The following is a 24,279-nucleotide window of genomic DNA, read 5'->3' as shown; positions in this document are numbered from 1 at the left end:
CTCAAAAAAAAGAGATCAACGCCCGTTTTCTGAAGTGTAGCCATTGCCTCCAGAGGTGCAGGAAAGATATCAAAAATATCATCATCCCTTTTCCTTATGAATAGCTATATTTATTTATTTCTTAACCACCCATCTCCCTGGGATAGTTCTAGGTCAAATGAGATGTGAGTTGAGGAAGAAAGTGGTGGTTTTAAAATAGCCTTCATTACAAAAGAGAAAGGGGAAAAATCTCTGATAAAGCCAATAGGTTGCAAAAAGACAAAATCTCTAGCAGGAATTGGCAGGTATTATTCTGACCTCTACTTTTCTGTCAGTTTCCTATGTGTCCTATAGGGAAGGAGCAGCTACACATTCCCAGCGCTTGCCGGTTAGAAAAGTTGTAGAGTATTTAAATTACTTCCCAAATCTAAGAGATTTATAATTAATGGCAAAGGGACACTTCCATGCTGACCCCCTGTTCTGCAAGAGTCGGAAAATGAAAAGCTGTACTTTCTTCATTGTTGTTTGAATACAGAATTTGTTCTTGAAGTAAAAGTTGTGTATGAAATTTGAAAAATACCTTTTCAAATTCATTAAAAATTTGAGCCATTCAAATCCATTCATTTTGTTTTAAACTGCTTGGTTATTTAAACTTCTAGTTAGGACTAAGCACTTTTGGGGTATAAGCCAATGTCAATCTGCCAAATACAGTTAATATGCATAGAGTTAATTTCTGATTATTTAATTATCTATCTAGCCCAGTCCTAAACCAGCTGCATCAGCAGTTAAACAATTAAAATGGGATGAAGTAATAGCAGCATGACACTGTGGGCTCCTGTCAGTGATTTACAGATGCAGCATAGATAAAATTGGGGTGCCTGATGTTTTCGTATTACCCTTGCTCTTTTTAAAAATTAAATAAGTTGACACCTTCAATTTGAACAGGAGGAGAAGCAGTTAGTTAAGGGCAGAGTTGTTTTCAGGGAGTTTGCTCTAGCTAAAAAATGTTTGCCAGTATTAAATATTCAATCACAAAAAACTTTATACTGTGGTTGTCAGTTTGACAACTACTTCCATTTGCAAAAGAGGGTTAGCAACATGGTACACCTCTTCCATGAGTAGCTATTTTCCTTCTATTTTCCTTCCTTTATTTTTTTCCACCCACAGGAAATATATATTAAAGAAAGTAGGGTAAAAATACCTGCGTAGTGGGTTTTTTTAAAGACAACACCAAGATCTGTTTGTCTGGAAATACTCAACATGCAATTTTGGTATACAAGATAGTTGTTCTATTGAAGGCCAACCTGGGCAGCTATAACAACTGTTTAAAGACTGAAATTTAGAATAAAGTTTAGCTTGAATTTAGGCCTGGTCCCTACCAAGTACATTCTGTGGAATTCTGTGAAGGTGTCTCTGGAGTAGATATGCTCAGATACATAGACTAATATTAAGAGTTTGGAAGTTAACAGTTTGTACTGATTGACTTAAATAGATGCAAAGTCCAATGATATTGATAGGTTTTGCTTCTGAACCTATGATCTTAGGAACATAATCCAAAATACCTATAATTTAATTGTAGTTTCTTATCCACTTTTCGGTAGACTGTTGAATGAATATTTCTATAAAATATTAACTTTGTAATATTTTGTAAAATACTAATAAATAATGTGTTTAAAATAAACATTATAAATTCAGAATAAAATAAGTCAAATGATTAATACCACCTGTGGGAAAGTTGTAAAGGCTCTAACTAGACATATTCCTAGGCACGTATGGAGTTAAAGCATTAAAAAATATTAAAAATATTTACAATTTTTTTGACACTGTTAGTATAAAGTCTAAAACTTTTTCAGCTTTACAGTCTCCATTATTTGAAAAAGTTTTTTCCTCTTTTCCATATGTTAAAATATCCACTGTAAATGGATTATATATAAATTCTAGTGTAGGAATCTGTGTTCCAACACTAAAAATATGAACCCAAAGCTATATCTTTAGTATTTTATACATAAATCCATATTTTAGGTAGCATATTGCCATTACTTATAAAATAACTGCTTCAGCACATAGTGTTGAAATTTATTTAGTGACAGGCATTAGATACACATGAAGCAGAAATAAAATGACTTACTAATTCCTTTAATCCTTTAATCAAGTAAAGTGAAAGTGAAAAGATTGGCCCATGTCATTAAGACCATTGTTTTGTTTTATTTTATTTGTACTGAACTCAGTGTAGTTGAAAAAAATGTATGGATGAAAAGTAATCGCCAATTGGAAAAAAATATTAGTCATTCTTCAGATGTGACTTTGTCATACTAACCTCAGAAACTCCTACATATGAGGATGTCCCAGTGGAAAGGGTCTTGCTTCAGAATCAATACAAACAAAGAAAAAAGTTTATAAACCAATAAAGAAGAATTTATTTATTTATTTTGTCACACAGTATATATACATGCATAAGCATGAAATAATACAATATATAAACATATATATGAGTATGAGTATGTAATAACTATATTAATTGGATATAACAAAAGGAAACAATAGGACAGGAATGGTAGGCACAATTGTGCTCTTATGCACGCCCCTTACAGACCTCTTAGGAATGGGGTGAGGTCAATGGTAGATAGTTTTTGGTTGAAGCTTTGGGGATTTGGGGAAGAGACCACAGAGTCAGGTAGTGTATTCCAAGCATTAACAACTCTGTAACTGAAGTCATATTTTCTGCAATCAAGATTGGAGTGGTTAACATTAAGCTTAAATCTATTGTGTGCTCATGTATTGTTGCAATTGAAGCTGAAGTACTCTTCGACAGAAAGGACATTGTAATTGATGATTCTATGAGTTAAACTCAGGTCATGTCGAAGGCGGCGTAGTTCTAAATTTTCTAAACCCAGGATTTCAAGTCTGGTGGCATAAGGTATTTTGTTGTATTCGGAGGAGTGGAGAACTCTTCTCGTAAAATATTTCTGGACACGTTCAATTGTACTGATGTCAGAAATGTGGTATGGGTTCCAGATAGTCGAGCTGTATTCAAGAATTGGTCTAGCAAATGTTTTATAAGTTCTGGTTAGCGGTGTAGTGTTTCTGGAGAAGAAGCTTCGTAAGATTAGGTTCACAACTCTTAAGGCCTTTTTTGTAGTTACAGTGGGCTTTGGCATTTAGGTCATTTGACAAGAAAACTCCAAGGTCTTTAACAGGGTGGGGGTCATCAGTAAGGTAATATCCATCAAGCTTGTACTTAGTGTTTAGGTTCTTTTTTCCAATATGTAATTAGAGAATAGTTTATTAGAGAATTAGGGGTCACCAACCCCAAATCTGTGGACTGGCACCAGGCCACGGTATGCCAGAAACCAGCCCACGCAAACAAGCCAAGCCCCATCCACAGGATGCAGGCAGCATGCAAAACCAGCCCCCCTCCCCCCGGGCCAGGGAAAAACCTGTCTCCATGGAACTGGTCCTTGGTGCCCAAAATGTTGGGGGTTGCTGCTATAATCAAAGGATGCAGAAAACACAGTATTGCTGCCTGGAAACATTTATAAAAAGTGATGGAATACCTATGTATTCATAGTTTTAAGAGACCCAAATTGCTGTTCATAATTGTTCTTACAGTTTATTTATTTATTTATTTATTTTATTAGATTTTTATACAGCCCTTCTCCTGAAGGACTCAGGGCGGTGTACAGCCAAAATAAAATCCACAATATACACAATTAAAACAGAATTTAAAACAAAGCATATTACAAAAGTGGCCCACATTTAAAAAGTTTAAAACAGTAAAATTAATAAATAACCCCAATTAAAATTTAATAAAACTTTTAAGCCAGTCCCGCTTGAATAAATAGATGTGTTTTCAGCTCATGGCGAAAAGTCCGAAGATCAGGCACTTGGTGTAAGCCGGGGGAAGTTCGTTCCAAAGCGTAGGAGCTCCGACAGAGAAAGCCCTACCCCTGGGGGCCGCCAGCCGACATTGTTTGGCGGACGGCACCCTGAGAAGACCCTCTCTGTGTGAGCGTACGGGTCGGTGGGAGGCATGAGGTAACAGCAGGCGGTCCCGTAAGTACCCGGGCCCTAAGCCATGGAGCGCTTTAAAGGTGGTAACCAGAATCTTAAAGCACACCCGAAAGACCACAGGGAGCCAGTGCAGACTGCGCAGTAGCGGTGTTACATGGGAGCAACGAGTGGCTCCCGTTACTACTCGCGCAGCTGCATTCTGGACTAGCTGCAGCCTTCGGGTGCACTTCAAGGGCAGCCCCATGTAGAGAGCATTGCAATAATCCAAACGAGACGTGACCAGAGCGTGAGTGACCGTGCATAAGGCATCCCGGTCAAGGAAGGGGCACAACTGGCGAACCAAGTTCAGATCATCTCGCTCAGTTCAGTTGATTAATCAGAAGCCATGTTTTATAAACCTTCTGTTTAATGAATTTTAACTTCAACAGAGTTGAACAAGTGAACTCTTAAGTCTGGCTAATAATAATGATTTCTTAAGCTTATTTGTCACTTGAATCCCAACAAATCTGGGTGGTTAGCAAATTGTTAAGAACATTCGAAACTTGAAAACTGCACACACAAATAAAGTAAAGGTAACAAACCCAGATGGGAATGAAGAGAAATAAATGACTGGGGTGACTTTTCTAACATTATAGTGAAAGAGCCACATCAGCCCTTCAATTAACTATTGGAATAGTAAGGAAATAAGTAAGAAATATGAATGTCCTATTGTAAATATTGAAAACTCTCAATTTTTTTCTACAGACATGCATGTTTATTGCTTGTTGCCTTGTTTATTCAGATTTATATGGAATACATGTTGGAGTAGGTTTTATGTTCTTCAACCTATTTATAGTTTTGTCTATCAACTTTCCTGAATGAAAGTGCAATTAAACTTAATAATATGGCTTACTTTTGAGCATATATGTACAGGATTATGCTGTTAAGAGTTATAGGCTGTTTTAATGGAATATTGGAATAAACATAATATTTAACATTGATATCACTACATTTAGATAGTTTTATCTTTATTGATATAATGTAGATAAATTCTATGTTTGTACAATAATCAAATCCATTGCCAAAATTGATAGATTTATAACCATGTTATCAGCATTGATCTTCTTTTAAGAAGGACAGCCCTGATTAAATACCCACATTTTTAAGTGTGCAGTGAAAGGCTTCATTGATTATTTGTACCAATAATTGATAAATGTTCTTAGTATAGCAATGATTAGCTTTTAGTGCTAATTATTTATAACTTGACACAATATAAAATTATTGATTTGGAAGGCAAGACCTATTGGTAGTACTAAAATATGAAGTCCCAAATTTCTAAGTGCAAATGAATAATAAATTGTAAATTATCATTGGCATAGTAGACAATCACTTGCGAGTGATTTCTAAAGTCAGGGATAGTACTAGCTGGTGAGCTGAATCAAGAGCATCAGTTATGCCCAGAATAGGCCCACTGAAATCTGTGAGATTTAACCTAGCAACAAAGCATTTATGTCTCCCTACATCCACCTCAAAGCAAGCTTAAATCCAATCTATTTAAAAAAATTCTAAAGAAAGATTGTTTATATATTATGCATTGATGGCAGAATTTACCGAAGAGTGATTACATGTATATTACAGTTTTGTATCTTTAATTACAAATACAGATTTCTTTGTTTCCTTTCTTCTGAAGTTAAATTCTAAGCCATAGTTGTCCAATGTTTTGGATTGTTTGGGCTGCATTGACCGAAGAAGAATTGTCTTGACCACATGTAGAAGATATAATATAGTTATTGTACATACAGTGCATTCAGAAATATGCAGACCCCCTTCGTGTCGTTTCAAATCTAAAAATGTTGAGGTCTGACAAGATTAGCTTCAATTGCTACCCTTGCTTAATTAGAAGCACTTTTACAGTAATAACAATATGAATGTTTTTTTCTGGATCAATATTTGAAATTTAATTTCACACTTCATTCTGAAAGAGAAGTGAGCCTTACTAAATTGCCTTCCTATAGTTCTCTAAAATGTTATATACCGTAAATAACAAACTTCCCTTTTTATACATAAATCTTGTGGGGCCACATTACTAGCTTTGTGTGTGGCTGTGGGCTGCGGGTTGGACATGCCTGCTCTAAGTATTAATTTTAAATTCAATTTTCATTTTCAAATGAATTTGACCTTAGGGTCAAAATATATGCTAGACTACGGTACAATATGTATATATAAAAGAATCAGGTAAACATGATGTGCATTCAATAAGCAATAAGAATGAAGACAACAGTTAAGCCTTCTTTGTCCAATTGCTTTTCTCCCCTGCAGTTCTTTAGACTATTTTTTATATCACTTTCAATTCTGTACTGGTGTGATTTTTACAACCGTAGAGACTTACAGGATTACCTACAGCAATGGAGTTTCAGAGGAATGATTAAGTATTTTCTTTCCTTCTGGAATCCTTTTCTCCAGTACAAATCATCCCTGACTAAGAATGCTTTGTCAGAATGAAAAGAAAATTAGATTCACAGATGACTAGAATGTAACATGTAGCTCACCCTTGAACATCCAAGGTAATAGTTCATCAATGGTAACCTTAGTTAATTATGAATATCTTAGTATATGTACCGGGAGGGCCGGTTTAGCTCACGCTGGTAAAGCCTGTTATTAAGAACACAGTAGCCTGCAATTACTGCAGGTTCGAGCCCGGCCCAAGGTTGACTCAGCCTTCCATCCTTTATAAGGTAGGTAAAATGAGGACCCAGATTGTTGGGGGGGCAATAGGTTGACTTTGTAAAAATATACAAATAGAATGAGACTATTGCCTTATACACTGTAAGCCGCCCTGAGTCTTCGGAGAAGGGCGGGGTATAAATGTAAACAAAAAAAACAAAAAAAATTGCTTCTAAAAAAATGTACAATTGTCTTTTGCTATGGGTTAAGGGTGATGAGGTTGCCAAGAAAAAAAATATCTAGATGGACAATTGAAAAATACTTTAGTAAAGGTTATGAATGAAAACATTACCATGCTATTATTACTTAGATTTATTGGAGCCACACCAGGGGTGGGTTCTAAATTTTTATACTACCGGTTCTGTGGGCGTGGCTTATTTTGTGGACGTGGCTTGGTGGTCATGTGACACTGGGCATGGTTTGGTGGTCATGTGACTGGGTGAGAGTACCTTGGCCATCATGTGACTGGGTGGGTGTCACCAATAACAATAAATAATAAAAATAATAACGTATACAAAACAATAAGAGGTACCAAAAACCAAGTTTCACACTTTACACACACACACACGCCACAACACAACACAACTGACTCACACACAATGTAAAAGCAACTGCACTTCACCCAAAAGGGCCCCTGCAACAAGCAGGAACCTCACAAAGCCACAAAAAGCTCAAAAAACAAGTTTCACACTTTTCACACACACACAACACAACACAACACAACACAACTGACTCACACACAATGTAAAAGCAGCTGCACTTCACCCAAAAGGGCCCCTGCAACAAGCACGAACCTCACAAAGCCACAAAAAGCTCAAAAATCAAGTTTCACACTTTACACACACACAAAACACAATACAACAGACTCTCACACACAAAATGCCACATACAGCTTTGTGAGATTCTGTGTGTTTGTGTAGTTAGAGTGAAACACTACAGAAACACACCAAATCTCAGAAAGCTGCACAAATATTTTGTTATTTTATTTATATTTTTTTGATCGGGGTCTCCAACCTTATAACTTTAAAGTTTGTGGACTTCAACTCCCAGAGTTCCTCAGCCAGCAAAGCAGTTGGCTGAGCAATGGATTCCAGGCAGATTTGTGGACTTCAACTCTCAGAGTTCCTGGGGAACCCCAATCAATTACATTAGCTGCAACTGATTCTGCCTTCCAGACAATGTAACTGATTGGAGACACTGAAGGAAAGCGAGCCCGAAAGGAGCTTGCTTAATTAAGTGAGGAGGGCGGATTGGGTGGGCCAGAGAAAAAAAGTTTTTAAAATGCTCCTCTGAGGATCCCTGCTCAGCCACAGGTCATCAGAGGTTTTTTTTTCCTTTTAAAAGCTCCTTTTTGGCTGAAGAAAAGAGGCTTTTAAAAGTAAAAAAACAACAACAACCACCTCTGATGATCGGAGAACCGGTTCGGGGGCGTGGCCAGCCAGTCATTACCACCGGTTCTCCGAACACCAGCAGAGTTTTACTACCGGCTCTACAGAACTGGAGCGAACTGGGGGCAACCCACCACTGAGCCACACTTGTTCCTTATCCAGTTTGGCTAGGAATAAATGATATTGATAAAACTGCCTAATTTGGCAAAGTTTAGTGTGAAATGCTTAAACCCATCAGCCATTCCTTGACCTGGACAGAAAGGACTATTGTTGGAAGATGCTCTGTCCAAAATTTTGAATTGTTTCCAGTAGGATGGAAGTTGAGAACTATGTGGATGTATTATAATATCTGTATTGTTGTCATAAGAAGGTGATGTCTTGAGGCTATAATCAAGAAGATACTCTTTATCTGACTTAAAGGTCATGACTAGGAAATCAATGATTTGTTACTTCCAATAAGCATAATAATTAGAAGGAGATGGTCAAGGAGGATGGGGCAAAATATTAAAGTTTCTTTTTCTTAGGATATTGTAGGATATTTAGGGATTTTCTTTGTTTTGTTGGATTACATTAAACCTATTCTAGGGCTTATCTATCTTTTTTATGTTTCCCAATTCAAGATAGCATATGTATATAAGCCACGGTGGCGCAGTGGTTAGAGTGCAGTACTGCAGGCTACTTCTGCTGACTGCTGGTTGCTTGCAATTTGGCAGTTCAAATCTCACCAGGCTCAAGGTTAACTCAGCCTTCCATCCTTCTGAGGTGGGTAAAATGAGGACCCAAATTGTTGGGGGCAATATGCTGACTCTGTAAACTGTTTAGAGAGGGCTGTAAAGCACTGTAAAGCAATATATAAATCTAAGTGCTATTGCTATAGCAAGAAATATGCTACTAGTTTCTAGAACTTATGGCCAAAACTGGCTTTGGGAGATACAAAAAGGAGACTTGGAAACTGCATGTTGTCTGGCATTCAGATTGCCCATTTCTGTAAATCATAAATGAGAAGTCCTATCTAGTCTTGTGTTGGCAACTATAAATTTATCTCCTGACTTGCAAATCTCATAAACGTATTAACTGAAATAAATATATGATTAATATGCATAGTAAATCTTGAACCAGAAATAGTTAAGACCAGGGGTGAAATGCTACCGGTTCGCTCTTGTTCGGGCGAAACCGGTAATTTAAAAAGCTATCGGTTTGGGCGAAAGCAGGAAATCCTGCTTTCTAGCGAAGCTAAATTACACACCACAGCTGATCTCCCCCCTCACTTCTACTTACCTTCCCAAGCCTCCTTTTGGCACTTACTGTGCATGCATTTGATGCGCACTGCACATGGGCACCAGCACACATTTGGTGCGCACTGCACATGGGCACCAGCACACATTTGGTGCGCACTGCACATGGGCACCAGCACACATTTGGTGCGCACTGCACATGGGCACCAGCACACATTTGGTGCGCACTGCACATGGGCACCAGCACACATTTGGTGCGCACTGCACATGGGCACCAGCACACATTTGGTGCGCACTGCACATGGGCACCAGCACACATTTGGTGCGCACTGCACATGGGCACCAGCACACATTTGTGCGCACTCAGGCGCCAGCAAACAGATTTGGATTTCACCACTGGTTAAGACTGGATCAGAATTCCTGGGATCAAATATCTACCCAACATGATTATTGCTTACCAGGCTTGGATAAATCATTACTGCTTAGCTATTCATCATTACAGTGAATAAAAAAAATATCTTCATCAACAGCAACAACAGCCAAAACCCTTGTAACTATTGTGCTGTAGTGAACACAGTAAAACGTACAGCCTGCATATCAATCTATTATTCAACTCAAAGACACAATGATTATAAAATATCCATTTTGTTATTTTTAACACAGAAATATTATATATTTATTTATTTATTTATTTATTTATATTTTTTTGATCGGCGTCTCCAACCTTATAACTTTAAAGTTTGTGGACTTCAACTCCCAGAGTTCCTCAGCCAGCAAAGCAGTTGGCTGAGCAATGGATTCCAGGCAGATTTGTGGACTTCAACTCTCAGAGTTCCTGGGTAACCCCAATCAATTACATTAGCTGCAACTGATTCTGCCTTCCAGACAATGTAACTGATTGGAGACACTGAAGGAAAGCGAGCCCGAAAGGAGCTTGCTTAATTAAGTGAGGAGGGCGGATTGGGTGGGCCAGAGAAAAAAAGTTTTTAAAATGCTCCTCTGAGGATCCCTGCTCAGCCACAGATCATCAGAGGTTTTTTTTTCCTTTTAAAAGCCCCTTTTTGGCTGAAGAAAAGAGGCTTTTAAAAGTAAAAAAACAACAACAACCACCTCTGATGATCGGAGAACCGGTTCGGGGGCGTGGCCAGCCAGTCATTACCACCGGTTCTCCGAACACCAGCAGAGTTTTACTACCGGCTCTACAGAACTGGAGCGAACTGGGGGCAACCCACCACTGAGCCACACTTGTTCCTTATCCAGTTTGGCTAGGAATAAATGATATTGATAAAACTGCCTAATTTGGCAAAGTTTAGTGTGAAATGCTTAAACCCATCAGCCATTCCTTGACCTGGACAGAAAGGACTATTGTTGGAAGATGCTCTGTCCAAAATTTTGAATTGTTTCCAGTAGGATGGAAGTTGAGAACTATGTGGATGTATTATAATATCTGTATTGTTGTCATAAGAAGGTGATGTCTTGAGGCTATAATCAAGAAGATACTCTTTATCTGACTTAAAGGTCATGATTGGAAATCAGTGATTTGTTACTTCCAATAAGCATAATAATTAGAAGGAGATGGTCAAGGAGGATGGGGCAAAATATTAAAGTTTCTTTTTCTTAGGATATTGCAGGATATTTAGGGATTTTCTTTGTTTTGTTGGATTACATTAAACCTATTCTAGGGCTTATCTATCTTTTTTATGTTTCCCAGTTCAAGATAGCATATGTATATAAGCCACGGTGGCGCAGTGGTTAGAGTGCAGTACTGCAGGCTACTTCTGCTGACTGCTGGTTGCTTGCAATTTGGCAGTTCAAATCTCACCAGGCTCAAGGTTAACTCAGCCTTCCATCCTTCTGAGGTGGGTAAAATGAGGACCCAAATTGTTGGGGGCAATATGCTGACTCTGTAAACTGTTTAGAGAGGGCTGTAAAGCACTGTAAAGCAATATATAAATCTAAGTGCTATTGCTATAGCAAGAAATATGCTACTAGTTTCTAGAACTTATGGCCAAAACTGGCTTTGGGAGATACAAAAAGGAGACTTGGAAACTGCATGTTGTCTGGCATTCAGATTGCCCATTTCTGTAAATCATAAATGAGAAGTCCTATCTAGTCTTGTGTTGGCAACTATAAATTTATCTCCTGACTTGCAAATCTCATAAACGTATTAACTGAAATAAATATATGATTAATATGCATAGTAAATCTTGAACCAGAAATAGTTAAGACCAGGGGTGAAATGCTACCGGTTCGCTCTTGTTCGGGCGAAACCGGTAATTTAAAAAGCTATCGGTTTGGGCGAAAGCAGGAAATCCTGCTTTCTAGCGAAGCTAAATTACACACCACAGCTGATCTCCCCCCTCACTTCTACTTACCTTCCCAAGCCTCCTTTTGGCACTTACTGTGCATGCATTTGATGCGCACTGCACATGGGCACCAGCACACATTTGGTGCGCACTGCGCAGGCGCGGCCAGCAAACAGATTTGGATTTCACCACTGGTTAAGACTGGATCAGAATTCCTGGGATCAAATATCTACCCAACATGATTATTGCTTACCAGGCTTGGATAAATCATTACTGCTTAGCTATTCATCATTACAGTGAATAAAAAAAATATCTTCATCAACAGCAACAACAGCCAAAACCCTTGTAACTATTGAGCTGTAGTGAACACAGTAATACGTACAGCCTGCATATCAATCTATTATTCAACTCAAAGACACAATGATTATAAAATATCCATTTTGTTATTTTTAACACAGAAATATTTTTAAAATATATTCGAACGTGCAGTCAGTACAAAAGAAAGAATATACATCAAGATTCCCAAATCCATCAAGTAGAAGTAGGGAAAAGAAATGCAGCGATTACACTCTTTAGTAAACCATGGACAATTACTATAAATAGTGCTTGCTTTGTTTGCATCATCTTTCTACTTTATTGATAGGGCTGATTCGGAGACAGCAGTTGCTTGTCTTAAAACGTGTTACAAGCACGTTTTGAGTTTGGCTGGATAAGCTTTTCAAATGAATATATCACGTCTAAGATGGGCTGCAGTGGTGCCTTTTATTCAGCTGCTCGACTTGGCATTGGATAGCCTCATTTTTCCCAATAGGGATTTTGCCAAAGCAGCCCGAGCTTTTATGACTACAATGGTTGTTGGTATTATTATTGCCGCTGTTACTACTGTTACTCCTGTTGTGTCCCCCCCACCTCTCCCCAGCGTGGAGGCAAGTTAGTGCTTCTCTATTGTCTGGAAACTGTACCAATCACAGCAGCGTGACTGCTTATTAGCTAGAGAGGTTGCATCCATATTAGGCCTGCTCTCCACTCTATCCATTGGCTTCTTGTCCCTGAAGAGTGGCAGATTGAATTTACAATGACATCATTGTTAATAAGGTTGCGAACGGTTTGGGTCCTGGCCATGACTGAGATTCACTTTTAAGCCTTTCTGTGCGGAATATACATACCTCCCTATGCTCCAGATACACAGGGTCAGATCTGAAGCCATTTATTATGCTTTTGTGATGATAGTTTTGACAAAGGAAAGCTCTCTTGTTTCTGATGCCTGCCTTCAGGACCTTTCCATATCTCAGAAAGAAGTTTAACCAGATAAATGCCATTATTGTTTTTAGCAACTTACTTTGACTCCTGCCAACTATGCAAATGCAGTGAAGAAAACTGTACTGATGTTGCATCAGTGGTGGGTTTCAAATTTTTTTACTACTGGTTCTGTGGACTTGGTGGGCGTGACATGGCTTGGTAGGCATGGCAGGGGAAGGATACTGCAAAATCTCCATTCCCTCTCTACTCCAGGGGAAGGTTACTGCAAAATCCCCATTTCCTCCCGATCAGCTGGGAATTGGAAGGCAGAGAATAGATGGGGGTGGGGCCAGTCAGAATTTTTACTACCGGTTCTCTGAACTACTCAAAACTTCAGCTATCGGTTCTCCAGAACTGGTCAGAACCTGCTGAAACCCATCTCTGTGTTGCATTATGTGTACTAAGACGTAGTGATGGCAAATCTATGGCACGCATGCAGGAAGTGGCACGCAGAGCCATCTCCCCGGGCTTGCAAGCCGTCACCCGTTGCTGTTCTAGGTTCCGGTGCACCAGCCAACTGGTCTTCACATGCACGGGAGCGCCAGAAACCGGAAGAGCAGCTGCTCAGTGTGCCCATGCATTTCGAGCGGCTGCTCTTCCGTTTTCTGGTGCACACATGCTGGTCTTTGCGTGCGCATGTGCTCCAGAAAGCAGAAGACCAGGTGGCCAGTGTGCATGCGTGCACCGGAAACCAGAAGATCATCTTTCCAGTGCGTGCATGCGCACCGTGCGGCTGCTCTTCTGGTTTTCAGCATGTGCACATGAGCACTGCCATTTTGACACTCGGTGCTGAAAAAGTTCACCAACACTGACCTAGTGTGTAAGTCCCCAAAAATTAACATTGTCAGAGCAATCTCGAGTTCGTACCTGGGTAGAAAAGTAGGTTAAAATGAGCAGGAACAACTTTACTGTCATGCTTTCAATTTTTCAAGGAATTTATAACTCATTCACAGTTTGTTTGAAAACTTTAATTTCATGAAATCAGAAAATGAATTCTACAAGCATTTACAAAGAAAAATTAGATGTTTGACATTGTAAGTAAATAACTCATTCAGGCTTTTTATTTGAAATGACCAAATATTCAGTTCTGAAATGGCCTCCTTAGTGAAGCCCATCGAAGGACTTCTTTTCAATTTTTCCATGTCTGTGCACATTTTTATTCACAGGTTTTTTAACATATTAACGTATTATTTTTAAGTTTTATTTGAATTGATAATTTAAATTAAATTCACTTCTTTGGTCTCTGCTGTTATTGTTTATATGATTTGTATTTGTAAATACTGCTTTTAACTTATAATTACTGTATACATTTGTGTTGTAAAAATATTTTAAAGTTCTGGGGAAAAACTTTGTCTTGGCATTGTGAATATATAAGTAAGCTGACATTTCTTTCTCCCTCCAGCTCTCTTTAGCATTAGCCTAAAGGTTTTTCAACTTGGCAGGTATAATTTCATACTACTAAGAATTTATCTTTTTTTAAAGGAAACCCCCCCAAAAAATTAAATTTCCCAAATAGGAGAAAGAACTTTGTCACTAGAAATTAAAGATGTTACTGGAATTAACCTATATGTATTATAACACCAAGTTAACTGCAATAAAGCTGATATAAATATCTTTTGAGTATGTGTTTTATTGAAGATAGTATCCTATATAAAAACTAAAAATCGCATGGCTGCCCTTTTATTATTTCAATTTGTAGCTGTAGCTGTAAAAGAAATTACACAGAACAAGGAAATTAATGCTACTGGTATTTTATATATAGGAATAAATAAATTATACATGTATATATTGTAATGCAACTATGTTTATATTTAGTCAGGCATACAAGAAGTCCTTGATTCATGACCACAATTGAGCCCAAAATTTCTGCTATTAAGTGAGGCATTTGTTAAGTGAGTTTTGCCCCATTTTACGACATTTCTTGCCATGGTTGTTAAATGAATCTCGATTTTGCTTATCAAAAGGCTGCAAAAGGTGATCACATGATCCCAAGACACTGCAACTGTCATAAGGCATCTGAATTTGATCACATGATCATGGAGCTGTTACAAAGATCATGTGAAATGTCATTTTTCAGTGCTGTTCGGCTAGTCAGTAAATGGACTGTTATAAGTCGAGGACTACCTGTATTTCACTGAGAGGTATTTCAGTTCAGGCTCCTAGCATGACTCATTTTAACGTTCCTAACATGAGTCATTTTAATGTTCTGAGATCTCAAAATATTTTCTAGCTCTACAAGTTAAAAGTTTTTAAACTAGAGTTAAAAGCATCAAAGCTAGACTTAATGGGTTTTACAATTCAATAGTGGGCTTCCAAATACTAAACTATTTCAACAGAAGCCCACTAAACACATGCTTGTTTGCAATCTAGAAAATACTAAATCACACTGTAATTTTTATTCTTAAATGTAGGAGTTTGAAGGGACCTCTTCTTGTCAATCCCCTGCTCAGGCAGGAAACCTTATACCATTTCAGAAAAATGATTATCCAATCTCTTCTTACAAACTTCCAGTGTTGGAGGATTCACAACTTTTGGAGGCAAGTTGTTCCACTGATTAATTTTTTCTGTCAGGAAATTTATCCTTAGTTCTAAGTTTCTTCTCTCCTTGATGACTAGAGTTCTCAGTGCTATAAGATATCCCATATTTGGCTGGAAAGGAGGAGAAATGCTGGACCACTGACCAGTAAAATGCTTGGAAGTTTTTATGCTAATTTCCATCCATTGCTTCTTGTCCTGCCCTCAGGTGCTTTGAAGAATAGCTTGACTCCCTCTTCTTTGTGGCAACTCCTGAGATATCGGAACACTGCTATCATGTCACCTCTAGTCCTTTTTTTCATTAAACTTGTTCTTTATAAGTTTTAGCCTCCAGTCCCCTAATCACCTTTGTTGCTCTTCTCTGCACTCTTTCTAGAGCCTCAATATCTTTTTTACATTGTGGTGACCAAAACTGGATGTAGTATTCCAAGTGTGGCCTTACCAAGGCATAATAAAGTGGCACAAACACTTTACGTGATCTTTGTCAATGATAACAAAAGAAGCATGTTATGAACAGTTATTACTTTCTCCCACTGTGCTTGTTGTTCTTTTAGTTGGCATATCAAAATATAATAATCTAACCTGCTTCTTTTGTGGGCCTCTATTTCTGAGCATTCTGCAGAGTGAGGTCCTGGAACTCTCTTTGTAAACCAAGTGTCCCAAGGCCTAACTCAGTATTCCCATGAGGATGGGCATAGAATAGCATTCCTTGTTTCTTTGACACATTACTATATTTTATTTGGCTTAAGAGTTAACATTCTCAGGGCTACTTCTGCAAAAATAAGGGACTGGTTATTTAAGCCAGACTTTTTGCAATCAATGGATCAAGTTCAGCTATGTTCAGTTTAATTGACCACTTAATTTACATATAGTCATCGACTTATAACAGTTCATTTAGTGACCGTTCAGTTACAATAGCATTGAAAAAAGTGACTTATGCCCATTTTTCCACACTTATGACCTTTGTAGCATCCCCAGGGTCACATGATCGAAATTCAGATGCTTGGCCACTGACTCATATTTATGACAGTTGCAGTGTCCCGGGGTCCTCCGATCTTTTTTTGCGACCTTCTGACCAGGAAAGTCAATGGGCAAGCCAGATTTACTTAACAACCATGTTACTAACTTAACAGCTGCATTAATTCACTTAATAACTGTGGCAAGAAAGATCGTAAAATGGAGCAAAACTCACTTAACAAACATTTCACTTAGCAACAGAAATTTTGGGCTCAATTGTGGTTGTAAATCGAGGACTACCTGTATTGGGCCTCTCCTAAGAATAATAAGGTTGGTTTCCAACATACCAAAGGTGCTTTACAAAAGGCAACTGGACTTTCTTAGTTTTTTTCCTTAACAATGTTTCCTTATCATCCAAGATACTTGGATGAGAAACGAAATGTTTTCAAGAAATTTGTTTAAAGAAAATCCAGATGCTTTTTTTAAAAGCACCTTTCAGATAACCATGACCTGCATGATTGAAAATCTCCACAGATGTTGGTGTCCAATCTTCTTCTAGCCCTCATTCCTGAAGATGGATTCTGAAAGCATGAGTAATAATAAAATTGCTGAACTTGCTTTAAAAACACTTGTATCTCTTAATAGTACAACGTTACTCTAACATGTTTCATATACTAAACATTATTTCCAAATCATTTTGCTGGGCTAATTACAATTGTGTTCACTGAAATTTTTACATTAGTCTATACTACATTGCCTATCTGGTTAGTTTCTGCTACAAGTAATTAGTTTTAAACAAGTGGTAAAAATGAGGACCTGTTTTTAAACTATTCAGTATATTCTCAGGACAAACTTATTTTTCTGACCTATAAATCTGTATGTAAAGCAAGTCAATATCTAACAAGGAAAGGTCTATAGTAATTTTCTGAAACTCTAGTCTTTTATCCCTGTGGAATTTGATACGGGTACAATAATTTATTTTGTGAAAATGGGTGACAACCCCATATAGCAAATATTAAGAATTCATAAAATTATTTAACTAGCAAACAATAATTAAATCATGTTTATAAAAGGTCTGTTTCACTGGATTTCCAGAATTCTTGAAAATTCTAAATTTTCTTGACATCTCAGTAGTGATTAGGACAAATTATTCTTTACGGTCAGCTTTTCCCAGGCAAAATATTGCAAGACTCACTTGAGCTGTGGGTAGCTTAGAGTGTGCTGCATAATTCTTCAGAAACAGCCTTATGCAATATGTCCCATAGATTTATTAATTTAGTTTAAATCATTTTGGTCCCTCTTTGCCCAAAGAATTTCATTCAAAAGAAGGAAATTCTGACAATTCATAAGGAATATATCATGAAATAAACAGTACTGTAGGTTATAATTAATTATTAACATTTTATTACCATAGCTGTTGATTATCAGACTGAATATTCCATTTAAACTCTCCATTCACTTTTCATGAGGCCTTCATTCCACAATCTCCTGTTCTTCTTACTCTTACTGGAACAAGTCCTCAGACAGGAAATAGGTACCATAGTCTAGACCCATGTTTCTCAATCTCAGCAACTTTAAGATATGTTGACTTCAACTCGCAGAATTCCCCAGCCATTTCCCAATTCCCAATTCCATATATATCTTAAAATTGCTGAGGTTGGGAAATATTGGTCTGGAAGAAGCTCCTACAAGAAACCTAGTCTTTAAAAACCCATGAGGCAGTGCCTTTGCTACCCTATAGGCAACTTCAGTATGGGATATCTTTTTAAAAAAAAGTTTTTTATTTATAATACAAATTAAAAACAGTGGACATAGCATGGCATCTCCAGTTTAAACATTTTCATCAAATTTTGACATATAATTGATATACTTCCTTATCTCTATACATATTTACACTAATGATCACATTTCGAATACATATATTCTTTCATCCACATAGGTTATTTCGATATCTAATTCAGTCGTATCTATCATAACAAATTAGCATAAAATCTTCCAAGCATTTTACTCGTCAATGGTCCTATATCCCAGCATTTCTCCTCCTTTCCAGCCAAATATGGTATATCTTATAGCACTGAGAATACTAGTCATCAAGGAGAGAAGCAACTTAGAACTAAGGATAAATTTCTTGACAGAACAATTAATCAATGGAACAACTTGCCTCCAGAGGTTGTGAATGCTTCAACACTGGAGGTTTTTAAGAAGAGATTGGATAACCATTTATCTGAAGTGGTGTAGGGTTTCCTGCCTAAGCAGGAGGTTGAACTAGAAGATCTCCAAGGTCCCTTCCAACTCTGTTATTCTATTTCTATTTCTATTTCCTGGTGCTTTTCTGAACACTCATTTATGTCAGTGTCAACATGATACATTTGACCAAATTTAAGCAGCAGATGAAACACAGCTTCCCAGAAGGTTAGCTTCCCCTAACCTTCCTAGTCTTGTTTGATCAATGTTTTCATGTGACAGATCCTACAATGGCAAAAAAAAAAAAAGATTTTAAAAAATCACAAAAGGAAAGAGACTCATCTTAATTTTGTTTATTCCTAAATAGCTTGCTCAAGGGACATTGTGAGCCACTTTCAATATTTACTTTCTATACCAATCTGTTTTTTGCTTTGGTTGCCCCACACTTTCCCAAATTAAGAGCTGAAATGGAGAGACCTGGTGCAATTTTTTTAGGCACTCATACAATATTTGTTTTCAGTGGCCTGTTTACTGGATCAATGGTGAGGTACTCACTTTAACCCAGGCAGTACTTGCACAGAACAGCACTTTTAAGCCTATGCAGTTAGCCTTCCTTGGAAGAAAAGTGATTAAAAACCAAGGTGCTTCAAACCTCATGAAATATAAAGCATGCCTCCCTAATACTGATGAGCTGCAATCTCCAAGCATATCATACTAGCAGACAATATCTTCAGCTCAGAGTTGAACTGTGGTTTTTTTTTTTTAATACTCTCTGACCTTGTTTGCTTGGCCCACTTCATTGCCCAACTAGGTAACATGATGTTAGCTATTTGGCTGATGAAACTTCTGAAAGCTGACAATTAACCTCAAATAGTAACAAGAACTCCATTTATCCACAGTCTGCCTGGCCAGGAAAAGAGCCACTGATGAAAGCTTTGTAGTACTTTCCTAACGCAAGAGCTTATGACGTACCAGGCAGAATTAGGGAAATGGGAAGATATTTTGTATTCTCCACAATGATCAACTTTGACCTGCTTACATGACTGTGTGTTGCGAGATCCAATTATAAGAAGATATGATTGGATTAGGAGTGACAGGGTTAGGGTTAACCTCACTGTTAACTACTCACCTGGAGTTTCCAAGAGAATATCATGTACTCTCCCTCCTTGAGGGCCTTCAAGCCAAAAGGAGAAACCATTTGAGTTTCTAACTATGCATTCCCTGCATTGAGTTTCAGGAAGACTAGAAGATCTGTAACATCCCTCCAGTTCTACAATTCTAAACTAATTTGAGGCTTTAATGGCAGAATTGGTTAAAAGTTTTTGAAAATACAAAATGTATGTATACCATGCATGCTGCTCAAAACTTGGGATTGTACATGCTGCTCAAAATGTAGATGCTGAGATCTGAAGCCATAAACATTTAATAGGTTAATAATAACATTCTGAATTGAAGATGAAGTGGAATTCAATGGAGATTTATAAAAGTGAGACAATATATTCATAATTCCCATTTCCAATCGGTACTCTTGCGGCAGACTATCTTTTAAACTCTTTTACAATATTAGAGTGGTCTTAGCAATAAATTACCAGAATAGGACTAACTCAACCAAGGTTATCTTTTTTACTATTAGGGCTAGCTGATGCATTAGCCTAAGCTGTTAAAAAGTGTGTTGTGCTACTAAGGGACTCGAGTTTCTAACAATAAAGCTCAACCTAGAAAATTATTCAGTGTCCAAACTTGAGTGGGTAGAGAAGTACTCCACTCTACCCAGAACTGGATGAATATCACTCATTTAGACCAATAAAGAATTTGGTGGAAAGGAAAGATGCATGACATCAGGATACTAATGCTTTATGCTAAATCTCTAAACTGTCACAATTAGTGATTCTAAGTAGATATTTCAGGGTGGGGTGGGGGGGATTAAATGACTGTTTGTGGAATATTATGGAATTGAAGAGGAACAGCCTGACTAGGTGGCTCAATGGCTAAGATGAGCTTGTTGATCAGAAAGGTCGGCAGTTTGGCGGTTCGAATCCCTAGCATAGGTCTCCTGCATGAGCAGGGGGTTGGACTAGATGACCTCCAAGGTCCCTTCCAACTCTGTTACTGTTAGGAATTCCCTAGTGCTAAGTTCTATGGATGATCATTCAGGTATCATCAGAAGCACCAGAAAAATCACGTACACTTAACTTGGATACTCACTCAAGCAGTTTGCTCAGGAGGAGGATTTGGGTCACAGACTTATAACTGCACAAGTTTTCTGAATTTAGGAAGAAATGTGGTATAATCTTATTAATGAGGTTAGAACTACTCCTTGGTTTAGCTGAATACTCCCATGCTATTATGTGTAATAACTGATGAAGAGAAATGGTCAAACAGCCAGCTGATTGGTCAAACTCTATCAAGCAAGTTGTCCTCATCCTTAAAATTGATGCATGCTTTATTTGAATATCAAAAATGAATGGGTAATGTGGTTGAGAGAAGCCTTCAAAAAGGATATCTCATAAACTCTTAGAACAAAAACAACACACGAAGCAATAGGTACACACATTTTTTTCCCCATACTTAGATTTCTGTTTTGCTTTGTCAATTGTATTCATTACAGTGAACTCTTCAATATAATTCACATCAATATTATTCCATCACAATGTTTACATGTGGGGTGGGGGAGAGAATGTTTAGGTCACAACATGTTACTGGATACTAGCTTTATCCTAATTAGCGTGGTCAACGATGAAGAAAGGTTTATATGGTTCTATAGTTTGCCTTATTGACAAAATGAAAATTGGCTCAGCCACATAGGTTTCAACACTTGGTTGGTCTTAGCTAATAATAGCAATGTTAGTTTATTATACTTATAGGGCTCCCTGACTTCCAGTGACCCTGTGCAATTTACAAATAGTTAAAAAAACATTTAAAAACAAGGAACAATACAAAACAAAACATCATGAAGTGGTGGAGAAAATAAGCCTGGATGGAAAATTGATCTTGAAAAATTAAGTAGGGGGTTATCCTGGGAAGAAAAACAAACAAACATCCTAGAAGGCAATGGCAAACATGTATGTATTGTTGTTGTTGATAAAATTACATGTACATTCCTGGACAAGGACCAAAAAATGCCACCATGAGATAAGTTATAGTATTCTCAAGACTCCAAAAATGTAGCACTTATAATTTCAACACAAATGCAATGCAAAATTATTTCACAGAATCAACTATTTTAATGGCACTATTTTTCCGCAATTTCATCTGAGGCTGAGTTGCATAATGAAGGGTACGCCTCTCAAGACATTTGTTGCAATGAACTGAGTATGCTTGCATTGTTTACTCCCAAGTAAGTATGCATAATATGTAAACATTTATTGCAATGTCTCTGAAGCTCAGCAACATTAAGTTGTGTGGAATGGGGAATTCTGGGAGTTCTGGGAGGTCCACACAGCTTAACATTGTTGGGGTTGAGAAAACCTGCGGTATTTACCATTAAAATTGTACTTGGATATAATTCCACTTCACTCTAAAGTATTCATGCCAATGAACCAGGAGAACAAATAATTGATTCAGGTAGAATGAGATCTAGGAGACCTTCCCACTTGTACCCAAGCACAATACTGTACAGACTTGCTTGGCAACAGTTTTTTCTGCCACAGACCAAAGATGAAAAAAAGAACAAGTCTTCTTTAGCTGCACCAATGCTAAAGCAATGTTTTCCCCCTTAACCCGTCTGTATTCAAGGACAGCCACAAGGTGTGTACAATCTTTTACACATTAACAAGGTGTGTACATTATGTTGGAAGGGAATTCAGGTGACCTAGATTGGGGAGGTTATTATAAACCTTGTGACAGACATGTCGATTCCTTTCCAATTTCTTGGACAGTCACTAACCCTATCTATCTATCTATCTATCTATCTATCTATCTATCTATCTATCTATCTATCTATCTATCTATCTGTTTATCTATCTTGAGTATTAGATAATATATATGTATAAGTATGAATTGAATACATAAAATTAATACAATTAAAGGGAACAGTAGGACAAGGATGGTAGGCACACTGGTGCTCTTATACACATCCCCTACAGACCTCTTAGGAATGGGATGAGGTCAACAGTAGACAGTCTAAGGTTAACATTTTGGGGGTTTTGGAATGAAACCACAGAGTCTGGTAGTGCATTCCAGGCATTGACCACTCTGTTGGTGAAGTCATATTTTCTGCAATCAAGTTTACTTGCTTATTTATTTATTTACTTTATTTGCTCTCTCTAAAGAGCTGGATACATTATTGCTTTGCCAGAATTGGGTAACTATGAAAAAATAGAATTTTAGGATCATCTAGACCACTTTGGTCTAGTGATTAAGGCACCATGCTAGGAACTGGAGTTCAACGTCCTAGCCACAAAAGCCAGCTGGGTAATCTGGGGCCAGTATTTCTATCTTAGCTCACCCCATCTCAAAAGCCCAGCCCACATACAAATAAACATTGTCCCCAACACCACAATGCAATAAATGGAATAAGGCACCAGACTATAAACCAGGCAAGTTCTATTTCTGTCTTAGAAATGAGGTTCCACTTTTGTTCTAGTTTCACCTTAGCTCACCGAGTGACTTTAGCCATTCATTCTCTGTCAGCCCAACCTAACTCACAGGGTTGTTGTGAAGAACACAGGGGAGGAAAGAATACAGGCCATCCTTGACTTACAACTATTCATTTAGTGACCATTTGAAGTTATAAGAGCACTGAAAAAAGTGACTGACAGTTATTTTTCACACTTATGACTGTTGTAGCATCCCCATGGTAACATAATCAAAATTCAGATAATTTGGAACTGGCATGGGGTCACAATTTGTAACCTTCGCAGCTGGTTTCTAACAAGCAAAGTCAATGGGGAAGTCAGATTCACTTAATGACATGATTCATTTAAGAACTGCAATGATACACTTAACTGTGGTAAAATGGGGCAAAACTCACGCAACAAATGCTTTCCTTCAGCTCAGTTTTGGGGTCCACTGCGGTCGTAATTCAAGAAGTACCTGTATTAGGTATGCTGGCTGCCTTGAGTTATTTATTTTTTAAAAACCAATAAAGGCAGGTTAAAAATAACTAAATCAGAAGAACCAACATTCTTTATCTAGGCAAAGGAAAGTGCTGCTTATCCCTTTTCTGGGTTCCTGACTTTTTCTTTTTGCTTTCCTCAGCTGAGTTTGCAATAAGGAGGGGGACATAAAAAAGGGCATTGGAAGAAAGGCAATCTCTGGCCCCCATCCCTCCTGCAGCGCCACGGCCGGCCCACGACATCCACCAGGGGGTGACAGGCCGAAACGAGGAAAGCCCCAAGAATCCACCAACCGTGCGTTGCAGCCCCATTCAGAGGTCATCGGAAGGGATGCATGAGAGACTGGCCAGGGTCGGGTAACATCAGGGTTGGTGTGGGGGACGAGCGGCACTTTCACTCAAGAGTGCAAAAGTTCAAGGTGGATTCTTTTCACCGCAGGCTGGATTGTTTTCACTGGCAAACCATTTATTCAAAACCAATTCAGGCTGCGGGGGTGGGGGGGTGGTACCGAATGAACATGCCAGGGTCGCGCTCGCACATGCATTATTCATCTCCCAGGCTTGGGCGGGAGAAACCCGTTCCGTGGCACGCACCGAGATCCACACACACACTCGTTCTCCTCGGC

General features: G+C 38.1%; 1 long non-coding RNA gene across 1 annotated transcript in view; it reads right to left on the bottom strand.

Moving 5' to 3' along the window:
• Positions 1–24,279, bottom strand: part of LOC131196031 (uncharacterized) — a 41,614-nt gene that overhangs the window by 9,046 nt on the left and 8,289 nt on the right. The gene's annotated exons all lie outside the window — the stretch shown is intronic.

This window comes from Ahaetulla prasina, chromosome 3, assembly GCF_028640845.1.
Source record: "Ahaetulla prasina isolate Xishuangbanna chromosome 3, ASM2864084v1, whole genome shotgun sequence".
Lineage (NCBI taxonomy): Eukaryota > Metazoa > Chordata > Lepidosauria > Squamata > Colubridae > Ahaetulla > Ahaetulla prasina.
Note: the sequence above shows the minus strand (reverse complement) of the source record. Positions and strands in the feature narration are given on the sequence as shown.